At 49.6% G+C, this 7,500-nt stretch overlaps 2 non-coding genes across 2 annotated transcripts in view; both read right to left on the bottom strand.

Annotated features, from left to right (window-relative positions):
- The window catches only part of LOC143176137 (large subunit ribosomal RNA), a 4,007-nt gene extending 3,711 nt beyond the window's left edge, over positions 1-296 (bottom strand). The window contains exon 1 of the ribosomal RNA XR_013000729.1: positions 1-296. This exon is cut by the window's left edge and continues 3,711 nt beyond it. This is a non-coding gene — a ribosomal RNA (large subunit ribosomal RNA).
- A 2,056-nt stretch (positions 297-2,352) lies between these two features.
- On the bottom strand, positions 2,353-2,507 carry LOC143176139 (5.8S ribosomal RNA). Its single transcript, XR_013000730.1, has one exon. It is a non-coding gene; the product is annotated as a 5.8S ribosomal RNA (ribosomal RNA).
- Positions 2,508-7,500: the final 4,993 nt, after the last annotated feature.

The raw sequence follows: 7,500 nt of genomic DNA, 5'->3' as shown, positions 1-7,500 counted from the left end.
ACTCTCAAGCAACCCGACTCTAAGGAAAGGTCCTCCCGAAACGCGTACCGGTCGCTACGGGCCTGGCACCCTCTACGGGTAAATGGCCCCATTCAAGATGGACTTGGACGCGGTTCGACGTCACGGGATAAATGGACCCTCCTGAACACTACATTTCCCTACGGCGGAACCGCGGGATTCAGTGCTGGGCTAATTCCTGTTCGCTCGCAGCTACTAAGGAAATCCTTGTTAGTTTCTTTTCCTCCGCTTAGTAATATGCTTAAATTCAGCGGGTAATCTCGCCTACTCTGAGGTCGTCGTGAACGTGAATTGTATGAAAATTCAATCGAATTTCATAAAAATCGCTCAAAGGCAAAAAAAACAAAGTCTAGAGGAGAGTGCGTTCGAACACAACAATATTCATATTATAACGTATATAAATGATAAATATACCGCGACACGCGCGACTCCGTATCGTCGCGAAAAATCGTTCGCGAACGCGTCTTATGCGCCTCACCAGTGGTCTCTGCTGCGTCGCGTGTCTATATTCTCTTTTTACACTCTTCTCCTTCTTCTATCACATTTTACTCGATCGCGAAAAAGACTCTCGCTAGACGATCTCGCGCTCCGGTTAACTTTAACGCCCGTCCGAGAAGAATTTTCGGGGACTGGACGACCGAAGCGGATCTCGCGCGGTCTCGCGATCGACAGTGAAGAGAAGTGCAGAAGAGGAAAAGAAGACACGACAAACACACACCATGGGGCGACCGACGCGTTCGTTTCAACGCTTTCGCACAAAGTCGGCGGCGGTTATATATTTATATCATTATATTCCGGCGGACGGGACGCGACGTTCGAAAGCCTCGCCAAAGAGGAGCTCCTGCCTCTTCCTCTCTCTTTTCTACGAGAAAAGATAAACGTATTTTACGGGGATACGGAAACGTTACCACGTGGTGTCACACACGATCGTCCGTCTCTTCTCTATAGCAGAAACCGATAAAAATACACCTCCCGAAAGAGAGTATATGGTGATTCTTTTTATATATATATATATTTCGAAATACAACTGAACGTGGCGGAAGCGCACGGTGGTGGTCCAGCGAGGACACGCGACGACGGGGAATAAGAACTATTCGACCCGTTACGAATACGCATGCTCGTCCCGCACGATTTTAACACACACCGTGTTTTTCTCCAGTCGTCAAAGCGTTCGTGCGTCGAATTCGAAAAATAAAAAAAAAAGAAAAACACCTTTTCTCTCTCTCGGGGTAAAAGAGTCGATGTGTATTGTGTATAAAGGTTCTGCGAGAAGTCTCGTTTTGACGTGTGTTCCGCCGATAACGACGATCCTCCGAAACGGGGATACAGAAACGTTACACCTCACAACACGATCTCCGTCTCTTCTCTATAGCAGAAACCGATAAAAATACACCTCCCGAAAGAGAGTATATGGTGATTCTTTTTATATATATATATTTCGAAATTCAACTGAACGTGGCGGAAGCGCACGGTGGTGGTCCAGCGAGGACACGCGACGACGGGGAATAAGAACTATTCGACCCGTTACGAATACGCATGCTCGTCCCGCACGATTTTAACACACACCGTGTTTTTCTCCAGTCGTCAAAGCGTTCGTGCGTCGAATTCGAAAAATAAAAAAAAGAAATACACCTTTTCTCTCTCTCTCGGGGTAAAAAGAGTCGATGTGTATTGTGTATAAAGGTTCTGCTGCGAGAAGTCTCGTTTTGCCGTGTGTTTCGGTAACGACGATCCTCCGAAACGTACATCTCATTCGTAAGAGAGGAAGAAAACAATCTCCCTGGGGCCAGTCGGTAATATACCGACATACGACGTGTCGTGCACATCCGTCTCACGCACGGTATACAAAATATGAATAAAACGTGTGTAGTCTCTCTCTCTCTCGACTTCTTAATATTTTCTTTCACCTCTGACGCATCATTTCAGGTGACGTCGGGAGCGCGGGAAAAAAAATTTTTCTAAACACACGAAACCGTTCATCTCACGAACAGCCGAAAAAGTTGTCGCTCAGATCCATATCGCAGTGGAGCGGTATCCGCGGGCGGTCGTAATTGAACGACGCACGACGCCGCGAACACTCACGCGAGTCCATACAAACGATTCCGATCGTTTTGCAACAACTAGAACGTACACTGTCCGTGAAATTCACAGAATTTTCGCGTGTCCGCGACAAACGCCGACGAGACACCCATCGTTCGCATCGTACGTAGCATCCTTCTCTTAACCCGACTCAGAAACGTTCTTTGCGCCCTTCGGTAAAAAAACGTTCGATCCGAAGAGGTGAACGACGGCGGGGATTTGACAGAGCTACGCAAGCAGTGTATGGTACGTAAACGACCCTCAGCCAGGCGTGGTCCAGGAATTGTATCCGTGGACCGCAATGTGCGTTCGAAATGTCGATGTTCATGTGTCCTGCAGTTCACACGTTGACGCGCAATTAGCTGCGTTCTTCATCGACCCACGAGCCAAGTGATCCACCGTTCAGGGTAATCGTATAAATTTTATATTTCACATATATAATTTTATTCTCATTTGTTCGACCTAATATCTCTCTTCTTTCAAAGAGAAGATAAAAGTTGATACCTGAATCTCCGACCAGCGCGCGAAGGAGATTCAGGCGTCGCCTTGGAGACGACACCGAAGCCTTTCGAGACGAAAAACGTTCAAGTAATATGTATATATTTCTCGACGTTCCGGGCGTATAGTGCATTCAAAAACCCGCGAAAGACGCAGAAGACTCGCACGCGTGGAAACGACGGGGATATATTTTGTATCCTACCCGATACTGAATCCATCGCGTGCAGTCGACCCTCGCGTTCTTCCGATCAGACGCATCTATTGTTGCGCGCATGTTTTCGCGTCGCATCGCGCGAAACGTTGCACGAATCGTACCGATCGATCGATTGAAAGCAAATAATGAAAAAAGACTTCACAGCTGGCTCTTTGCCGGTCATTCGTCCCATGTTATCTCTTGCCGCGAAATTGGCGCGCAAGAGTTGGGTGTCAGACGCGCGGCTTTAAAACGAGCTTCACGGCCGGTCCCTTCGTTACCGCTTTCGTTCTTTCTCTCGGAACGACCATGAACGAACACGACGAGCGACGCTACGGCATACACACGTCCACGGATTCGATTAAAAAAACAGACTTCACAGCTGGCTCTTTGCCGGTCATTCGTCCCATATTATCTCTTGCCGCGAAATTGGCGCGCAAGAGTTGGGTGTCAGACGCACGGCTTTAAAACGAGCTTCACGGCCGGTCCTCTCAATTCCGTGTACGGTACACGCAAGATGCGGGTTCCACTTCCAGACTACCCGGTCCCTTCTCTCTACGAGAATCGATAGTAGAAGAACGGCTCGAAAACGCGTCTCAGAGACTAGGGGAAAAGAAGCGGTATGCGAGCGAAACGAAAACGCATTATGGAAACGTCGCGAAACAATGTTCGACGGTTGCTCGGTTCCAATCGTGCGGCCGTTTCAATTTCTCGTGCGCTTCACCGTCCCTCCGTAACTCTGGCCGATCGCGTATACCGAAGAGCCGACACGCGCAAAAACCACAGGCATTGTATACTGTATATATATATGTTACAGTCACAGCCTTCGCGCGTTTTACTCTCCGACGCGGGGTTTCCACGACGAAAGAGAGACAGTTTCGTGGCGGGTGACTCGGCCGAATCGCTACGACGGGTATTTCTATTATAGAACGAATCATCGCCACCCTTTACCAGTGCCCGACGAAGGAATCACAAGGTCATCTGGAGTTTACAATGCCAGCGACGGTAATTCCAACGAAGACCCGATAAGTCAACTCATCGTTCTATTTCTCCCCGTACAGAAAAGCGAATCGACGCTAACGCACCTCGCGCAAGCACGAACGTTCTCTTCGCGTGGATCATCCCATCGTCGAAAGATGTAAAGACGCATTGGAGATCGTGGTCTCTGGCGGGCTCATTGCACGCCCCACTGCATATCTTTCCTCGAATCGAGAATGATTCGTCCACTAAGGCTGCGAAACTACGCGTCGAGGAAACTAGGGGAAAGAAGCGGGATGCGAGCGAAACGACAATACATTATGGAAACGTCGCGAAACAATGTTCGGCGGTTGCTCGTTTCCTCCTGCGGACGTTTCATTGCTCGGGCGCTTCACGTCCCTCCGTAACCTTCGCGCGATCGCGTGCCCCGGAGAGCCGGCAACCGGTGAACCACAGGCGTATAAACTATAGTCTTCTATAGCAAGCCTTCGGCGGTTACTCTCCGACGCGGGGATTCCACGACGAGAGAGAATTTCGTGGCGGGTGACATCGGTCGAAACGCTACGACGGGTATTTCTATTATAGAACGAATCATCGCCACCCTTTACCAGTGCCCGACGAAGGAATCACAAGGTCATCTGGAGTTTACAATGCCAGCGACGGTAATTCCAACGAAGACCCGATAAGTCAACTCATCGTTCTATTTCTCCCCGTACAGACAAGCGAATCAACGCTATCGCACCTCACGCATGCACGAACGTTCTCTTCGCGTGAATCGTCCCATCGTCGAAAGATATAGCCGCTTGGAGATCGTGGCCCATCAAGTTCTTCCGTAACTCCTGCGCGATCGCGTACCCCGGAGAGCAGGCAACCGGTGAACCACAGGCGTATAAACTATAGTCTTCTATAGCAAGCCTTCGCGTTTACTCTACGACGCGGGGATTCCACGACGAGAGAGATTTTCGTGGCGGGTGACACGGCCGAATCGCTACGACGGGTATTTCTATTATAGAACGAATCATCGCCACCCTTTACCAGTGCCCGACGAAGGAATCACAAGGTCATCTGGAGTTTACAATGCCAGCGACGGTAATTCCAACGAAGACCCGATAAGTCAACTCATCGTTCTATTTCTCCCCGTACAGAAAAGCGAATCGGCGCTATCGCACCTCACGCAAGCAGGAATGATCTCTTCGCGTGGATCGTCCCATCGTCGAAAGATGTAAGACGTACAGAAATCGTGGTCCATCACGATTATTCGTAACTCTCCGAGTCGCGTATCTGAGAGTAGGACAAACGGAGAACCACAGGCATAAATAATACTATATGTTTCTTATATAGTTAGCCTTCGCGTTTTACTCTCCGACATGGGGATTCCACGACGAGAGAGAGTTTCGTGGCGGGTGTCTCGGCCGAATCGCTACGACGGGTATTTCTATTATAGAACGAATCATCGCCACCCTTTACCAGTGCCCGACGAAGGAATCACAAGGTCATCTGGAGTTTACAATGCCAGCGACGGTAATTCCAACGAAGACCCGATAAGTCAACTCATCGTTCTATTTCTCCCCGTACAGAAAAGCGAATCGACGCTATCGCACCTCGCGCGAGCACGTAACTACTCTTCGCGTGGATCGTCCCATCGTCGAAAGATGTAAGACGCACGGAAATCGTGGCCCATCAACGTTTTTTTGTAACTCTGCCGATCGCGTATCACAGAGCCGAGACGCACATACCACAGGCGTATAATACCGTTTTCTTTCGTATGGTAAGCCTTCGCGTTTACTCTTCGGCGCGGGGTTTCCACGTCGAGAGAGACATTCGTGGCGGGTGACATCGGTCGAAACGCTACGACGGGTATTACTATTATAGAACGAATCATCGCCACCCTTTACCAGTGCCCGACGAAGGAATCACAAGGTCATCTGGAGTTTACAATGCCAGCGACGGTAATTCCAACGAAGACCCGATAAGTCAACTCAACGTTCTATTTCTCCCCGTACAGAAAAGCGAATCGACGCTGTTGCACCTCACGCAAGCACGAACGTTCTCTTCGCGTGGATCGTCCCATCGTCGAAAGATGTAAGACGCACGGAAATCGTGGCACATCACGTGTTTTCGGAACTCTGTCGACCGCGTATCTCAGAGACGACGCGCGCGAACCACTGGCATATACTATTATATATCGCGTTTTACCCTCCGACGCGGGGATTCCACGACGAGAGAGAGTTTCGTGAGCGGGTTGACTCGGAAGAAACGCTACGACGGGTATTTCTATTATAGAACGCATCATCGCCACCCTTTACCAGTGCCCGACGAAGGAATCACAAGGTCATCTGGAGTTTACAATGCCAGCGACGGTAATTCCAACGAAGACCCGATAAGTCAACTCAACGTTCTATTTCTCCCCGTACAGAAAAGCGAATCGACGCAATCGCACCATACGCGTGCACGTAAACAACTCTTCGCGTGGATCGTCCCATCGTCGAGAGACGTAAGTTTTCATAGTATGAATTCGCGTTTTACTCTCCGACGCGGGGATTCCACGACGAGAGAGAGTTTCGTGAGCGGGTTGACTCGGAAGAAACGCTACGACGGGTATTTCTATTATAGAACGCATCATCGCCACCCTTTACCAGTGCCCGACGAAGGAATCACAAGGTCATCTGGAGTTTACAATGCCAGCGACGGTAATTCCAACGAAGACCCGATAAGTCAACTCAACGTTCTATTTCTCCCCGTACAGAAAAGCGAATCGACGCAATCGCACCATACGCGTGCACGTAAACAACTCTTCGCGTGGATCGTCCCATCGTCGAGAGACGTAAGTTTTCATAGTATGAATTCGCGTTTTACTCTCCGACGCGGGGATTCCACGACGAGAGAGAGTTTCGTGAGCGGGTTGACTCGGAAGAAACGCTACGACGGGTATTTCTATTATAGAACGCATCATCGCCACCCTTTACCAGTGCCCGACGAAGGAATCACAAGGTCATCTGGAGTTTACAATGCCAGCGACGGTAATTCCAACGAAGACCCGATAAGTCAACTCAACGTTCTATTACTCCCCGTACAGAAAAGCGAATCGACGCAATCGCACCATACGCGTGCACGTAACAACTCTTCGCGTGGATCGTCCCATCGTCGAGAGACGTAAGTTTCATAGTAAGCCTTCGGCGTTTTACTCTCCGACGCGGGGATTCCACGACGAGAGAGAGAGTTTCGTGAGCGGGTTGACTCGGAAGAAACGCTACGACGGGTATTTCTATTATAGAACGCATCATCGCCACCCTTTACCAGTGCCCGACGAAGGAATCACAAGGTCATCTGGAGTTTACAATGCCAGCGACGGTAATTCCAACGAAGACCCGATAAGTCAACTCAACGTTCTATTTCTCCCCGTACAGAAAAGCGAATCGACGCAATCGCACCATACGCGTACACGTAAACAACTCTTCGCGTGGATCGTCCCATCGTCGAGAGACGTAAGTTTTCATAGTATGAATTCGCGTTTTACTCTCCGACGCGGGGATTCCACGACGAGAGAGAGTTTCGTGAGCGGGTTGACTCCGAAGAAACGCTACGACGGGTATTTCTATTATAGAACGCATCATCGCCACCCTTTACCAGTGCCCGACGAAGGAATCACAAGGTCATCTGGAGTTTACAATGCCAGCGACGGTAATTCCAACGAAGACCCGATAAGTCAACTCAACGTTCTATTTCTCCCCGTA

This window comes from Nomia melanderi, unplaced genomic scaffold (assembly GCF_051020985.1).
Source record: "Nomia melanderi isolate GNS246 unplaced genomic scaffold, iyNomMela1 scaffold0388, whole genome shotgun sequence".
Taxonomy (NCBI): domain Eukaryota; kingdom Metazoa; phylum Arthropoda; class Insecta; order Hymenoptera; family Halictidae; genus Nomia; species Nomia melanderi.
The sequence above is the reverse complement of the archived record's forward strand: the minus strand, read 5'-3'. Positions and strand labels throughout refer to the sequence as shown.